Here is a 16,724-nt window from a genome sequence, read left to right as displayed (position 1 = left end):
CTTTTCAGTAATGGCATCTCAGTCTTATAATTCTCACTGGGTGATGAAAAAAATCTGTCTCTATCAAACTCAGTTTTTCTTAATTAATCTGAATCATTTATTTTTAGGATGGGAAGATAAGAAATATTCTTAAAAAATCAGATTACATGATAATAGAGTCCACTTCAACCCAAAGATATAAATGTATATTATATTTTCAACCCAAAGATATAAATGTAATTTTGTAATCTTCATATTTCATATGACATTTTCATTTTTCTACATCCTTGAATTCCACCAAAGTATATGATAGATATAAGGATCATTGGCGTAGTAGCTCACCTATGCATTTATAGAAACTTGGTAAAAATTTTATCTCATATGTATAAAAATCAGAAATTTCTATTTTTCTATATAGATATATAATATCATCAGTCCACCTTCTTATGGAGGGTGTAGAAATTCGTTTTGTCCAAGGCAACTAATTTCCTTTTCTCAGAAAGAGAGGGCATTGTTGAATTTTTTTCACATGGTGTTATTCTTTCCCTAATATTTTTGCAGTTTAATGGGCAGTTCTCACATTTAATGCTGTTACTAAACTCTTTTCAGCTGCTACAGCATCATAGCCCATAGATACCCTAAGGCTTTCCTACTGTGAAACTTTAGTTCTAAAAGATCATTTTCCATGATAATACATTTTTAGCTACTGCAATGCTAGAAATTACTCCAGAGACAAACTTTCATTTTACACATGAACAAATTTGGCCCCAGAAAAATAAAGTAACTTCCCTAATGGCATACAGATAATAAATTAGACCCTCTTCAGTACTAGAATTGAAATGTATTGACTCATATCCTACTGTTCATTTCATTATACCAGTATTTTCAAAAAAAATTTCTAGCCAAAGTCGAAGTTTGAAATAAATTCCCAAACTTAGCCTTCTTTGTTTTTAGGTTTGTTTGCTTGTTTGTTTGTTTGTTTTAGGTTTTATAGATTCTTGATACCAGTTTAGAAATGTTTTGGGGTTAGGAAAAGTATGGATTTGTGTTTCTGGCTCCTTCTAGCTTGGTTCAGCCTGAAGTGACTTTTAGGTTTTTGGAGCTTAGTTTTAATGATACATTAAATAGGAAGACATGGGAGGTTAAAGTAGGTGATTAATTAAGATAATTTCATTAGCCTTTGAGAACACCACTCTGATGCTGTGATGGGAGGGAAGAGGTCTCTTAACCAGATTGAACTTCAGTGAATTTATATACATTGTATATATTAGTATCTAAGTATTTAAGTTCTAAGATGATATGAATTCATTTCAAAATAATTACCTGGAGAATCAAGATTGTATGGTTGTGGGGCTGCAGATGAGGACTGGGAGTAGTAGCTATTGGCAAACTGTACTGAGTTATTCCTTGGGCTAACCTTATGAACTTCCAAGGGAGATAATTAACCATGTTGATTACTTAAAATGTCTTTCTGACTCTGGAAAAACAAGGTGTATCTACATGGATTATTTTCCTACTTACAATATACACATATATCAGTGGTTTGCCATTTTCACAATGACAGAATTATAAAGTGGTGCTAATATGAGCCACCCATTACAACATACTTATAGAAATTATCAACTTTTGTGTAACAGGTTCAACATAAAAATTGCATGAATATAAATGTGTTTAGAGTAGAAATAGTATAAAACTTTGAGGATGCTAGAAACATAGAATAGAATAGAGTAGAATAGAATAGAATAGAATAGAGCCCCAATTAGAGAAATAAGAGGCATAGAAAGAAGAGAGATGCAACCCTCTTAATCAGAAGTTACATATAAATTAATAAGACAATATGTCAAAATTATTTGTTTTATACAGTGTGCTTTTCCCCCCTCACTGCAGTTTAGCCATGCAAGAAATATATATTGAACTTCGTGAGCTAGAAACGGCTTTAGTGCCATTATAGTGGTGAAGAGATTTGACATCTGCCTTTATGGAACTTTTGTGATGTTGGGAGCACTTGATGCTAAACAGGTAAAAATGTTAAATAAATAGAAAATTGACATAGGAATACGTGTTAAAGTTTAATACTGGGATAGAGAGTGACTTAGGGACTAGAGCAGAGAATGCTTTAGGTAAGGGTTTCAAGGAAGGAAGAATTCCTAGGACAGTGTTTGACTTGAAACCAAATGGTCAATAAAAGTATCATGGAAAATAGAGTTCTTGACAGAGAGAACAGAAAGAATACAGGCTGTAAAGTAGAAATGAGGTGCTATATATGAGAAACAAAATTAATGCCAGCTCTGGAGAGCCGCAGTGAGAGAGGAATATGAGACAAGACAGAAGATAAAATCTGATGACAGAAGATAAAATCTGGTCAAAGGATACATCATCTGATGATGTAGAGTTTGTTTAGACTGCATTCTAAGCAGGGTTACAGCCTAAATAACTAGACCCAGTTTCTGAATTAAAGGATTAATGGTGTCAACTTGGTTATCAACAACAACAACAACAACAAAACACCAACTAAGTGAATGAATGGATGAGCCATTCACTAAGTTCATATGTTCATAGAAAATCACTTTTAAATGCTTAGGTAAAAATACCTAACATACCAAATCATGGAAGAAAGTTGTATTGTTATAAAATGGCATCTTAATTCAGTGTAAAAAATTGGATTCAAGTGTGTGCTTTTTGATTGTAGATCATATTTTTAGGCCAGTCCCTTAATAAGAAAGGGAAAAGCTCTTTTTATTCCTTCTCGTTTGTAGGTGAGAAGGTAGGGGGTAATGAAATATCACCAGCAAGTATGTTGGATTATGGTTTCTAAAATAGGCAGACTAACCAAGGAAAAAATAAGAGAGAAAACACAAATTACTCATACCAGAAATGAGAAGACATCACTACAGATCTCATGGACATTAGAAGAGTAATGAGTATATACCATGAACAACTCTATGCCCACAACTTTGAAAACCTAAATGAAATAAATCAATTCACTGAAAGATACAATCTATCAAAACTTACTCAAGAAATAGACAATCTGAATAGAAATGGAGGCAATAATTACTAACTTCCCCAAACAGAAAGTGCCAAGGCTAGATGGGCTCAATGATGAAGTATACATATTATTTAAAGAAAAAAGTATATCATTTTTTCACAATCTCCTCCAGAAAATAAAAGCAGAGAGACTACTTCCGAAATCATTGTATGAGGCCAGCATTACCCTAATTCTCAACCAAAGACATTACAAGAAAAGACAACTATAGGTTGAGATTGCTTATGAACATAGATGCAAAAATTGTCTACAAAATATTAGTATTTAAAGAAAAAAGTGTTTTTCTACAATCTGCTCCAGAAGATAGAAGCAGAGAGACTACTTCCTAATTCATTCTGTGAGGCCAACATTGCCCTAATTCTCAAACCAAAGGCATTACAAGAAAAGACAACTACAGATTGATATTGCTTATGAACATAGCTGCAAAAATTATCAATAAAATATTAGCATATAAAATCAAACAATGTTTAAGAAGGTTTTTATATGAGATCAAATGGGATTTATACCAAGTATGTAGTCTGGTTCAGTATTTGAAAATCAATTTAATCTATCATATCAACAGAGTAAAGAAGACAAATCACATAATCATATCAACATGTTCAGAAAAAGCATTTGACAAAATCCAATACTCTTTCATAATTAGAAACTCTCAGCAAACTTGGAATAGAAGGAAACTTCCTCAACTTGATAAAGAATACACACAAAAAACCTCTAGCTAACATAATACTTACTGGTAATAAACTAGAAGCTTTCCTGCTAAGATCAGTAGCAAAGCAAGGATGTCTCCTCTCACCACTCCTTTTAAATGTTGTACTAGAAATCCTGGCTAATGCAGTAAGACAAGAAAAGGAAAGACAAGGTTAACAGATTGGAAAGGAAGACATAAAACTCTTTTGTTGGCAGATGACATGAAAATTTACATAGAAATCCAAAAGAATAAATATCATCAACAACAAAAATCTTCTGGAACAGTTATAGCAAATTATAGCAAAGTTGTAAAATACAGATACTCCAGCGATAAACAAGTAAATTTTGATATATAAAAACCATTTAAATTACCATTCCCCAAACTGAAATACTTATGTATAAGTCAAACAAAATACATGAAATATCTAAATGAGGAAAATGACAAAACTCTAATAAAAAATATAAGTAGAAACTAAATAAATGTATACTCTATGCTTATGAGTAGCAAGTCTTAATATTGTTAAGATATAATTTTTTTCTAGTTAATCTGTAGACTCAGTGACATCCCAATTAAAAATCAACCAAATTATTTGGTTGATATCAACAAATTGATTCTAAAGTTTATATGCAGAGGCAGAGATCCACGTGCTAGGTTTAGTGTATTTTTGCTGGACATGCCTTACCTATATATGTTAGGGGAAAGATCCTGTCTCTGTGTTTCTTTCTTTTTCTAAGGCAAACATGAAAGCAACCTTACAACAGGAGAATAAATAATCTGCTTGGTACAAGGTTGTCCAAATTTGCTTGTGATGGTTTTTATAAGGATACTTGGGAAAGGCTGATGCCCAGAATGTAAGGCATGTCAAATGCCCAATTAGTGTAGAATCAGTACTGAGAAGGGAGGACATCTGTTCACCCCAAAAAGCTTTTTGCTCAGTGAAAAGTGATTTATTTTCCAGGGTCATTTTTACACAAAACTGTTTGTTGCACCAGAGTTCAATTCTTTATCCTTGAGGATCATCATATACATATCCAAAATAGGAATAGTGGGGAAATATTTGCAAACCTCTTTTCCCCCTTTGTTCTTTGGATTGGAAAGGTTTATGTCTACCATTCAAATTCAGTTTGCCAAGCAATCAGGGTATGAGCCAAATTGTCGTTTCCTGCAGCAAGACAAGCAGAGACCCAAGGGTTATGATTTTGTTATCATAGGTCTCCTCTAGAAGAAAAAACTATTGGTTGCAAAGGCATTGCTGCTTTTATAAACTCACTAAGATTAAAATAGGAAAAGTGTGTGATTTCATGCTTCTTCCTGAACCTTGTGCCTGATTTTCTTCTTAAGTATTTTATGTATTTGCTCAAATCCCAATATTTTATATAGGTTTGGGCTGAGAAGTTTCTATTAGGCTAATGAAAATTATGGCTATTTAAAATGAGTGAAAAAATAGATTAAATAGATATTTAAGGAGAGTCATTTTAAAAGCTTATTTTTATTTTTATCTATTTTGAGAGAGTGAGAGACCAAGCGGAGGAGGGGCAGAGAGAGAGGGAGACAGAAATCTAACCAGGCTCTGCATTGTCAGTGCAGAGCCTGATGCAGGGCTCAAACTCACCAACCCCGAGATCATGACCTGAGTCAAGAGTCAGATGCTTAACCAACAAAGCCACTCAGATGCCCCAAAGGAGAGAATTTTATATTAATGAATTAATTTAAAAAGCATCTACGTAAAAACTTAATGCAAAGATTTGGGGATGTTAATGTTAACAGTGGCAGTATAGTTTTTGGCTCTTCCTAAATCCTCACATAAAACCATACGAAACAACGAGATAACAAATAAAACAAAAAAACAAGAAACCAAAAAACCAAAACAACAAAAGCTTAATGGACAACATTCATATAAACATCAATGACTAGATATCCCTATGAACTTCACAATACCAGCATATATAGCCACAAATGTGTCAGTTACTGGTACAGGGACAATAGAAGATAGAAGGAAACGAAGCGTTAAATGATAAATATAGAGAAAGGAGATCCCAGAGTCCAAAGTCATTCATCATAGTTATTCATGAAACAATTTGAGAATACTGGCTACATCTATATGGAGAGTTGCTCATTCTGATAGCGGAGGAGAGCAAAGGGCCTATGGTAAGATCCAAAAGGTCTGAAGTAATCTAGCTTCAGTGAATATTCAAAACTGATATACCCAGGATCTCTTCTAAACAAGATCCTCTATACTAAGGAGAAACTACTGGAAGGAAGCAGAATGGGGAAGGGGAATAGGACAAGAAAGCAAGATGCCATATTTAAAATTTTTTTTTTTAAGTTTATTTACTTATTTTGAGAGAGACAAAGAGAGTGTGAGTGAGGGAGGGGGAAAAGTCAGGGGGAAGATAGAGAATGCCATGCAGACTCTGCACTGTTGGCAGGCTGGAACCCATGAAACTGCAAGATTATGACCTAAGACGAAATCAAGAGTCAGTCCCCCAACCGACTGAGTCACCCAGGCACCCCAGAAAGATGCCATATTTTAAAATACTACACAAAAAAATAGAAAAGTGGGTTTCTCTGATGTAGTAAGAGCTATATGAACCAAACTTCCTTTTAAAATGAGTGATGATGTTTCTCAGGATCCACATAAGAGTGAAAACATATGATATCTGTCTTTCTCTGTATGGCTTATTTCACTTAGCACAACACTCTCCAGTTCCATCCACGTTGCTACAAAGGGCCATATTTCATTCTTTCTCATTGCCACGTAGTACTCCATTGTGTATATAAATGACAATTTCTTTATCCATTCATCAGTTGATGGACATTTAGGCTCTTTCCATAATTTGGCTATTGTTGAGAAACCCATGGGGGAGGGGAAGGAAAAAAAAAGGGGGCTAGAGTGGGAGAGAGCCAAAGCATAAGAGACTCTTAAAAACTGAGAAGAAACTGAGGGTTAATGGGGGGTGGGAGGGAGGGGAGGGTGGGTGATGGGTATTGAGGAAGGCACCTTTTGGGATGAGCACTGGGTGTTGTATGGAAACCAATTTGACAATAAATTTCATATATTGAAAAAAAAGAATTTAAGGTAAGCTATATATATATATATATATACACATATATATATGTATATATACATACATATATATATATATATATATTTCAGAAGAATAGTAAATGACAATCCTTTAAAGTATAGGACAGATAGTATATTAGGCCCTTCTACAGAGATATTAACCACATGACAAAAAAAAAAAGAAAAGAAAAGATAGACAAAGTGTCAAGGATGAGTACCTATCAGTGAATATGTATATCTAATAATTCTAAATGCAGGAAAATATATCCAGGACATTTTTTTTACTTGAATTTTTAAATTATATGTTTCTATATGAAGAATGGGCTCAATCAACAAACAACGTGAATCTAAAAGTTAAAAGAATTACGTTTCTATTAGTAGGCCAGGAAAAATAAAGATTTAATTCCTGAAAATAAAATAAAATAAAATAAAATAAAATGAGTCATGAAGTATTAGTGTCAAATCTCATGCCATATTCTATAGGAAAAAAGAGACTGCAAAGCAGAATAACATCACAGCGAGCTAAATCTTCTCAAGTAGATCAAACTCTAATATTTCAACACAAATTTCAAAACAAACTGAAAGATGTTAAGAAAATAATACAAGGCATAAATGACCAAAATGTATCAGAAGTAGGAAAACAATCAAGAATGGTGTGACATACTCATAAAATAATTTGAAATAAAAGAGCAAATAATTTTACAAATGAAGACTAAATGAGAAGAACCAAAAAAGGAACTCAACACAACTAATAATGCTTTAAGAGAAAAAAGTGGGAAGGAAAAACATTTTAAAATTAACACTTATAAGAAGAGATTCGTAAATACATATTGAATGAGTACACATTACATTTGAGAATATCTACCCAGAACAACCAACACACAAAAAAAGAACCAAACACAACAACCAACAACAACAACAACAAAACAAAAAGACAAACAAACAAAAAAACCCAACTGAACTCCCAAATCTGAGCATGTGACACAAAGGGTATATGACTTATAAAGGATATAAAACTGGGTCATCAAACCCTTTGGTAGCAACACATTATCCCAGAAAAATATGAAATAACATATTGAAAATACTTGAGGAAAGAAAATGTGAAGCAATGATTTTAGATCTGAAAAAGTTGACATTCAAGTGTAAAAGGCATATACAAACTGTTATTAATACACAAAATCTTGAAGAATATTTCTCTTATGAACCCTTTGTATGGAACTTACTAGAGAACAAGAGTTGGATAATGAAAATGACTATAGAGACATCAACATAATTAGTGCTGGAGAGGATTAAATACATAATTACTTGTAGAACCAAGACAAAATGAGCCTTGAAAAGGAAAGAGTATAGTAGATAATGACTATACGATCTGACAATGGGGAGAAAGTGGGCATAACTCATGCAGAAATGAAATTAAAACTATTTCTAGTAGTCATAATTAGTTGGGGTAATATTAATTTTGTTAGTCTGAGACTGTTGTATAGCAAATAAACTAGTTATTAAATATTTCAGTATTGCTGCCTACCCTTAAGAATAAGAATTCACTGTGTGGAAGTAAGAAAATACAACTGTAATATATAAGAGGTTATGTTGAAACCCCTTAGTCTTGAATTTAAATTGGAGGTTTTAGTATGATCTTACAAGGTATTTAATTTTGTCTGTTGAAGAATTCTAGAAACAATTCACCCCCAAAAATCTCTGGTACCAATATTGTGGACTTGAAATAATAACTTCTCAGTAAAAAACTAGAGCTCTCTGAAAAGTAGCTGATTACAGATCTGGGGCAGGAATAGTTTGGCATACCAGACAGCAAGGACTATCTGAAACTTAACAGGGTTATATCAAAGGAAGCTACAGTAAAAGTAGAAATGGCAGTGAACCTAAGCCCATGAAATGCACTTAAATCCATGAGTGTATAAGAAACTGCAAAAAGTAGTATTCCATTGTGTATATAAACCACATGGCTTTTTGTAACAACGTGGATGGAACTGGAGAGTGTTATGCTGAGTGAAGTAGGTCATACAGAGAAAAGACAGATACCATATGTTTCACTCTTATGTAGATCCTGAGAAACTTAGCAGAGTACCATGGGGTAGGGGAAAGAGAAAAAAAGTTAGAGAGGGAGGGAGCCAAACCATAAAAGACTCTTAAAAACTGAGACTAAACTGAGGATTGATGGGGGCGGGGGTGGGAGAGAGGGAGGGGAAAGGGGGTGATGGACATTGAGGAGGGTACCTCTTAGGTACCTGTTAGGATGAGCACTGGGGGTTGTATGGAAACCAATTTGACAATAAATTTCATGTTAAAAAATAAAAAATAAAAAAAGTAAAAACAAAAAACAAAAAAAGAAACTGCAAAAAGATTAATCATCGGTAATTTTCTCAGGCTGATAGGTAATAGATTCATTATATCAAAAACTAGTTAAATAAAACAGTCAAGCATTTCTCCTGACTTCTCTATTAATCATACCATTAGAAACCAAATACTAGACTGGAGAAATCATCTCAATGCAAATTTATTCCAGCTACTTAATGAAAACAAAATGAGAGAATTTTAATATTAACATCTTAGAACCCCTCATGACTTAATGGATCTAGGTGTTGAGCATCAGTGGATGCTAACACCATAAATAAGTAAATTAAACAAACATAGTGTGAGACAGACATTCATTATGTACTTCTTGATGAAAGAAGATATCACCACTATCATCTTGGCAAGGATATTGAACCTAAGTCTGATCAAGCATCTGGATCCACTTGCCATTTTGTAGGAAATGTAGATGACAAAGCTGTGACAAACTCTATAGGTTCAGTTCCCCAGGTTCTTCAAGAGGTTTACCATAATAAAAATAAAGGGAAGGAGAGAGAAACCTGTAGGGTAAAAGAGTCTTAAACATATTATAAAGTTTTAAAAAGCAGGCATGTACTTTTGGGTGATAAAATCAGAATAAAAAGCAAGGAGGTGATTATAAAAGTCAGGATAGCAGTTGCTTTTGAAGGGAGAAGAGCCATGGTTAATATGGGAAAATGCAGGAGCTACTGGGGGAGCTGCTAAAGTTCCATCTATTGACCTGGGTCATGGCTTTAAGATTATTCCATTTATAATAGTTCATTAATCTCTCTATATTTTTTTGCTTTCTTTGTGTTTTATGTTACAATAAAAGATTCAAAAGTGTTCGTGAAAGTAGCTGCTAAATATGTAAGCAATTTAGATCTTTTTAGATAAAGTTAGGCTTAATACAAATGTCTAAATTAGTATGCCCTAAATTGGATGTTGTTTGGTAGGGGGACAGTGAAGGAAAATAACTGATCGTATATTTTCTATTTTATATACTTATTTCATGTTTCAAACTGTTCTTTAAATCAGAAGCACATTTTATGTTTTTAAAACCAAATATTCAAAAAAAGAAGGAAAAACCTTTTTTCACTATTTGAAACAGTGACAACTTATAATATGAAAAGAAAGATGTTTGCAAATCTCAATCAAAAGTTTAAGGACACCACCCTGGGCTGTGTATTTACTGGGCTATTGTTCTGGTTACTTTATCTCTGTTGACTGGTACAACTAGACTGAAAAACCCGGATCAAATACTTTCCATTTAATTTTATGCGTCTTGGGACACATAGAGGAAAACAAAATATTCTACTTAAAAATTTTAGTTCTGAAGACAGAATAGGCAAGAAGTTAAATTCTGAACTGCAACTTGTCTGTAAAATTGTAATTATAATACTTAATTATTCTTTTATAAAATACTGGTTTTAGCGAAGACATGCATAAAATAACACCACATGCTTGGTTCTGTGTAGTAGCTCAATTATCATGCTTTTCAATGTAAGTATTCAAGAAAGAATGTGCACATGGATGTTGAAAAATTCAGTTCCATATCAAGAAAATATGAACATGAGAATCATCATATTTAAATTACTTCCAAAGCTATTTTAAGTTCCCTTTTCACAATCTTTAAAAAATTATCTTGACCAACTATTATTCTTTCAAAAGGAAAAATCTTAGATTATATTTTTTAGCTGTTAAGGGTTGTCAAATGTTAGTCAAAAATATGTAGGTGCTGACCTCCATTTCAGTATGTCAGTTTTAAATGATAAATTCACATTTTAAAATAATTTTCTTCCCTGACTTTAACAGTAGCAAGTAGAACAGGAACTTTGTCTTCCTGGGGTTTTCCAATATTAAGTACTACTCTAGAATTTATTCTAAGAGAAGTAATATAGCTTTTAAAAGAAAAAAGAGCAAGTATCTCTGACTGCATCCACAGTGCAAATGGAATGTGCTCATTATGAACCGTTTTTAGTAGAGAAGGAAAATACAGTTCTAATATAGATACCAAATGTAGGAAAATAATTTCTACATTACAATTCAATTTTGGTACTTGTATGACAAAAATAGGCCAATAATTTACAAGCATCCTTCATAAGCCACTAGGCCTAGTTTTTGTAACATTTGAATTCAAATGGAAGTGAAATGTAGTCTTTCTACTATTTTCATGTCTTTTAAATCTAGAAGTTTTCTGTATATAGCTAGAAAGACAATATATACAGTATTCAAAGGGAATTTTGAAATTATGCAGCCCACCCTACGATTTTTCTGCTTCTCAAACTAAGATTCAAATACATAACCTTATAACATACAGTACATGCTGGGGTAAATAAAACCTCAATATTAGTGAAATTTATCTTCCTATAATGTGATTTTGGATGTTTACTGGCAATTAAGTAATTAGTTTATACTTGGTCATGTGCCTTCTCCATGGGAAGTAGTGTGCTAAGTACTAAGGGTACTCTATTGCACAAGGGCAATTGCCCTTATGCTTAAAAACCTTACATTCTAAAAGATGATGTAAATAAATGAATTAGTAGGATAAATTCCAAGTTCTGGTAAGTGTTATAAAGTCAATGAAAAGGATGCTAATATCAAGATTGGGCGTTTAGAGGGAATATACCTAATACACTGTCACTTAAGCTGATATCTAAAGAGTAAAGAACTAGCCATATGAAGACCTGTGCAAACAGGGCTCTAGGGAGAGTAAATGCCATGTGAAAGTCCTTAAAAACAGTGATATTGGAGCTTAATGAGCAGGAGAATGTTGTGATGAAGAAGGAGAGGTAGTCATAGATAAGATCATTTGTGATCTTTTCTTTTGGAAATGTTTTGCAATGAGGGAGTGTGACAATGACACTACACTCTCAGTGGGCAGTGGCTCGTTTCTAGGAAGCAATAAATTATTGTTATACATATATTAAGATGTCATAACCTCTAAGTAATAGTTTATAAATTAGTCTAATAAATAAAATCTTACTAGAGGGATATAGATTGGATAAGCAACACTCCCTTTCTTATCCCCCAAAGATACTCCACCACCAGACACACACATCAGCCTTTGGACAATATGGATTTTAGTACCTGTCTAGAAGTGATGAGTTGGCAATTCATTAAAAATAATATATTGGGCATTTTTTAAGTGACAAGCACTATTCTAGATGCTGTGAATTGAGCATTGACCACAACAAGACCAAAATTCTAATATCATACTATGTATTTCCCCTTATCAATTAATAAAATATATTGTCTCACACAATTTTGTGGATAGATAGATAGGTATAGATATAGTTAGGGTCACAGAGTGAGAAGGACTCAGCTCTCCCTTGCTGGTTTGTGGGATGAAAGCGGTCACAGACTAGGGCATGAAGACTGCCTCTGGAATCTGAGGACAGCCTACTACCAACAACCAGGAAGGAAGTGGGAACTCCTTCCTAAAGTCACTAACTGTTGAATTTGGCTAACCAACTGAATGAGCTAGAAGCAGATTCATACTCTGAGCCTCCAAAGTAACACAGGTCTAGCCGATCTTGGATTGGTCTTTTAACACTTGGAGAAGAGGAACCAATTATATATATGTATATATATATATATATATTTGTATATGTATTTTACATCTTCCAGGTTAATTAATTGTACTTATATAAGATAGTTTCTTGGGTACCCAAACATACAACAACAAAACATGGTCATCTGTCTATTCTTCTTATTGAAATAGGTAGACTTGTTAAGATGATCTCAATTTTCCCATTCTGTTTACACCCAACATGAGGAAACATTTCCTTGAAGCATTTTGTCCTTTAACCAATTAGTTGACAGTTGTATTAACATTTATTGATGTTGTAACAAATTTCAACAAAGTGGCTTAAAACAAAACGAACTTATTATATCACAGATCAGTAGGTCAGAAATCTGTGTCCACATCACCCAACTGGTTCCTCTTCTCCCAGTGTTAGAAGACCAATTCAAGGTCTGTTAGACCTTTATGGAGGCTCAGAGGATGAATCTGCTTCTAGCTCATTCAGTTGGTTAGCCAAATTCAGCAGTTTGTGACTTTAGGAAGGAGTTCCCACTTCCTTACTGGTTGTTGGTAGTAGGCCGTCCTCAGATTCCAGAGGCAGTCTTCATGCCCTAGTCTGTGACCGCTTTCATCCCACAAACCAACAAGGGAGAGCTGAGTCCTTCTCACTCTGTGAATCTAACTTCCTTTTTTCTTGTATCTATCTCACACATTCAGAGAGGTTTCTGTGCTTTAAGGGTTCAAGTGAGTACATTGGTCCCACTGTATAATCCAGAATAATTGCTGGATTTTAAATTTGAAGCCTTAATTTAATCAGTCAATTCCTTTCACAGAAGTATGTAGATTAGTGTGTAATTAACCAGAGGAGAGGGATATTGGCAGGATAGCTTTAGTACTCCACCTACCACAGGAGGTATACAGTGTATTTGCCCTTATTAACCTTGAACATTTGGAGACACAAGGAAATACAACTATGAAACCAAACTTCTAAGCAGTATTGCCAACTGCTAGGTCCCTTAACTACACCCAGAAGGTGGTAGCCAATGATAGGGATCTATTCTCATGCAATTTTCTATGGAAGGATGGAGTAGTTTTCATTACCATTCATACTTCTACATCATGATTATTATAATTACCACAAACTTATACTGATACTTCACCTTTTAGTTATTAATTTTGAGTATGTGAGGTAGAGAAAATAAATCCCCCCAAAAGAACAGAGTATGCCCCTGAGGAAAATGGCAAAGATCACTACAAATTGCAGGTGATAATATCCTCTACAAGTTTCAACTATAGAGTAAGATTAGATACAGAATTTTATGTAACAGAAGCAGTCATTTCTGAAAGCCAAGGACACTTTTCAGTCATTTGCCATTGTTGGATGCAGGGCTGAAACTTTTGGGTCTCTGTAAGATATCCAAGTTCCCAGACTTATTCTGAAGGAAACTAGTTTGTAACTCAATCCCAAATTTTGAGTGTTCAATCTGATTGAAAGTTTTAGTGGTATTTAATGTCATTGTATTACTTCACAGCAAACAAAACTGCTTTCATTTTTCTATTGTTATTAATTGTGGTAAAATATGCATAAATAAAATTTACCATTTTAACAGTTTTTAAGTAGACAGTTCAATGACATTAAGAACTTTCACATTGTTATGCAACTATCACCACCATCAATCTCTAGAATGTCTTTATCTTTTGAAACTGAAACCCCATACCCATTAAACAATGATTTATGATCCTCCCCTCCCCTCAGCCCCTGGTGATTACCATTTTATATACTTTCTGTATGAATTTCACTACTCTAGGTATCTCATATAATGGATACAACATAGTATTGGTCCTTTTGTGACTGGCTTATTTCACTAAGCATAATGTCTTCAGGGTTCATTCATGCAGCATGTGCAGAATTTTCATCCTCTTTAAGGCTCAATAATATATCATTGTATGTATATACACATTTTGTTTATCCATCTGTTTATGGATGTTTCACTTGCTTCCTATCTTCTGTTATTGTGAATAATGCTCCTGTGAACATGGATGTACAAATAATGTCTTTGAATGCCTACTTTTAATTCTTTTGTGTATCTAGTCTTAAGTGGAATTGCTAAGTAATATAGCAATTCTATGTTTAATTTTTTAAACAGTTTAACTGTCTTACCATTTTCCACAGTGGCTGCACCATTTAACATGTTTACATCCCACCAGAAATACAAAAATGTTCCAATTCTTTTTACACACTTACCAACTCTTTTTATTTTCTGTTTTTGTTGTTGATAATAGTCATCCTGGTGAGTGCAAAGTGGTATCTTGTTGTGATTTTGATTTGCATTTTTCTAATGATTAGTGCTGTTGAGCATCTTTTCCTATGTTTACTGGCCATGTGTTTATCTTTTCTGAGAAATGTTTAATTAAGTCCTCTTCCCATTTAAAAAAAATTTTTTTTTCAACGTTTATTTATTTTTGGGACAGAGAGAGACAGAGCATGAACGGGGGAGGGGCAGAGAGAGAGGGAGACACAGAATCGGAAACAGGCTCCAGGCTCTGAGCCATCAGCCCAGAGCCTGACGCGGGGCTCGAACTCACGGACCGCGAGATCGAGATCGTGACCTGGCTGAAGTCGGACGCTTAACCGACTGCGCCACCCAGGCGCCCCTCTCTTCCCATTTTTAATCAGAGTTTTTGTTGTTCTGTTGAGTTATGTAAGTTCTTTGTATATTCTGAATATCAAGCTCACCAGATATATAATTTAGAAATATTTTCTTCCATTTCATGGGCTGCTTTTCACTCTGTTTATAGTGTGTTTTGAAGCACAATTTTTTTAATCTTAATGTGGTCCAATTTATCTATTTTTCTTTTGTTGACAGTGATTTTGTTGTCATATCTAAGAAATCATTGCCAAATCAATTGAACTCCCCCCCCCCCACCATGTTTTCTTCCAGTAGGTTTATAGTTTTAGGTCTTAGGTTTAGAAACATTCCTTTGCCTGCCTGCCAGCCTGCCTTTCTTCCTCCCTCCCTCCTTCTCTCTCTCTGTCTTCCTCCCTCCCTTCTTCTCTCTCTCTTTCTCTCTTCCTTCCTTCTCCTTTCATTCCTTCCTCCCTCCCTCCCTTCTTTCTCCCTCTTGCCTCCCCTCCTTCCTTCCTTCCCTCCTTCCCTCGATCTTTCTGTCTTTCTCCTTTTGGATATCCAGAGTTTCCAGCAATATTTGTTGAAAAGGCTGTCCTTCTTCTAACTGAATGATTGTGGCAACCTTGCCAAAAATATTTGACTATATATGCAAGGGTTTATTTCTGGGCTCTTAATTGCATTTCATTGGTTTACAAGTCTATTTTTATGTTGGTATTACGCTGTTTGATTGCTGTAGCTTTTTAGTAAGTTCAGAAATCAGAAAGTGTGAGACTTCCAACTTTGTTCTTTTTCAAGATTGTTTTCACTATTTAGAGCCTTTGAAATACCACATGAATTTTAGAATTGAATTTTCATTTTACGCAAAAAAAATCATTGGGGTTTTGATAGGGATTACATTGATTCTGTAGAATGCTTTGGGCAGTATTGACATCTTAACAATACTGCCTTTCTATCCATGAATACTGAATATATTTCCACTTACTTGTATCTTCAATTGTTTTTCAGCAACATTTTGTAGTTTTCAGTGTAGTTTTGGTTTTTATTCCTAAGTATTTTGTTCTCTTTGATACTGTTATAAATGGAATTTATTTCTTAATTTCCTTTTTGGATTGTTTATTTTGAGTATATAGAAACAAACTGTTTTTTGTATTTTGATTTTGTATGCTGAAACTTTGCTGAATTCGATAATTAGTTCCAATATTTTTGTGTGTGTGGAAAGTAACTCTTAATTTAAAGTATTTCTACCATGATGGTAGGCACTTATTCTTAATTAATTTGTCTTCCTAAGGGGATATATAAGTTTCTTAAACTTAGTCACTTAGTTGTTACTGTGTTGGAAGAAGAAAACTAGATTCAGATTCTTGATATTTCCAGCAAAGCAGACATCCATTAGAGCCCTATTGAAATCACCTCCACTCAAAGCTGAAGAAGTCATTTTTATTTGTCTTATTTTGAGTTGTTTG

General features: G+C 34.0%; 1 long non-coding RNA gene across 2 annotated transcripts in view; it reads left to right on the top strand.

Moving 5' to 3' along the window:
• The window catches only part of LOC123608779, a 368,747-nt gene that overhangs the window by 244,976 nt on the left and 107,047 nt on the right, over window positions 1-16,724 (top strand). The window contains exon 1 of one of the 2 annotated variants that reach the window (XR_006717434.1): window positions 1,886-1,998. The exons of the other annotated variant lie outside the window; for it this stretch is intronic. This is a non-coding gene — a long non-coding RNA (uncharacterized LOC123608779). Of the gene's footprint in view, window positions 1-1,885; window positions 1,999-16,724 lie in introns of those variants that run through there. 2 annotated transcript variants of the gene reach the window in all.

The sequence above is a fragment of the Leopardus geoffroyi genome, chromosome B2 (assembly GCF_018350155.1).
Source record: "Leopardus geoffroyi isolate Oge1 chromosome B2, O.geoffroyi_Oge1_pat1.0, whole genome shotgun sequence".
NCBI lineage: Eukaryota > Metazoa > Chordata > Mammalia > Carnivora > Felidae > Leopardus > Leopardus geoffroyi.
This window is presented reverse-complemented; position numbering and strand designations above follow the sequence as displayed.